We start from the raw sequence: 251 nt of genomic DNA, 5'->3' as shown, positions 1-251 counted from the left end.
AAGCTAACACATCGTGTAACTGAGTTAAAATTCTTAAGATTTTTTAAAATAAAATTATTTAATAAAATATGCGGCCTGGTTTTAAGATAGGAAGATATATACAGTGCGTTATCCATCGTGAGGGCATGAAGTAAGAAATAGCTGAAGAATGACGTCACGCGCCTGTGCAGCCTGTTCTTTTTTTCTCCAGAGCAGACCCTGCCGTGACGTCAGAGTGTGCGCAGTCGCTCGCCTTGGTGGCGATGGCAGTG

The 251-nt window shown here is 42.6% G+C and overlaps 1 protein-coding gene across 1 annotated transcript in view; it reads left to right on the top strand.

The window, feature by feature from the left end:
• The first annotated feature begins 222 nt into the window (after positions 1-222).
• The window catches only part of LOC114668959 (uncharacterized), a 49,568-nt gene continuing 49,539 nt past the window's right edge, over positions 223-251 (top strand). The window contains exon 1 of the mRNA XM_028825003.2: positions 223-251. This exon is cut by the window's right edge and continues 128 nt beyond it. The gene's annotated coding sequence lies outside the window, so the exon portion shown is untranslated.

The sequence above is a fragment of the Erpetoichthys calabaricus genome, chromosome 18, assembly GCF_900747795.2.
Source record: "Erpetoichthys calabaricus chromosome 18, fErpCal1.3, whole genome shotgun sequence".
NCBI classification, from domain to species: Eukaryota; Metazoa; Chordata; class Cladistia; order Polypteriformes; family Polypteridae; genus Erpetoichthys; species Erpetoichthys calabaricus.
The sequence above is the reverse complement of the archived record's forward strand: the minus strand, read 5'-3'. Positions and strand labels throughout refer to the sequence as shown.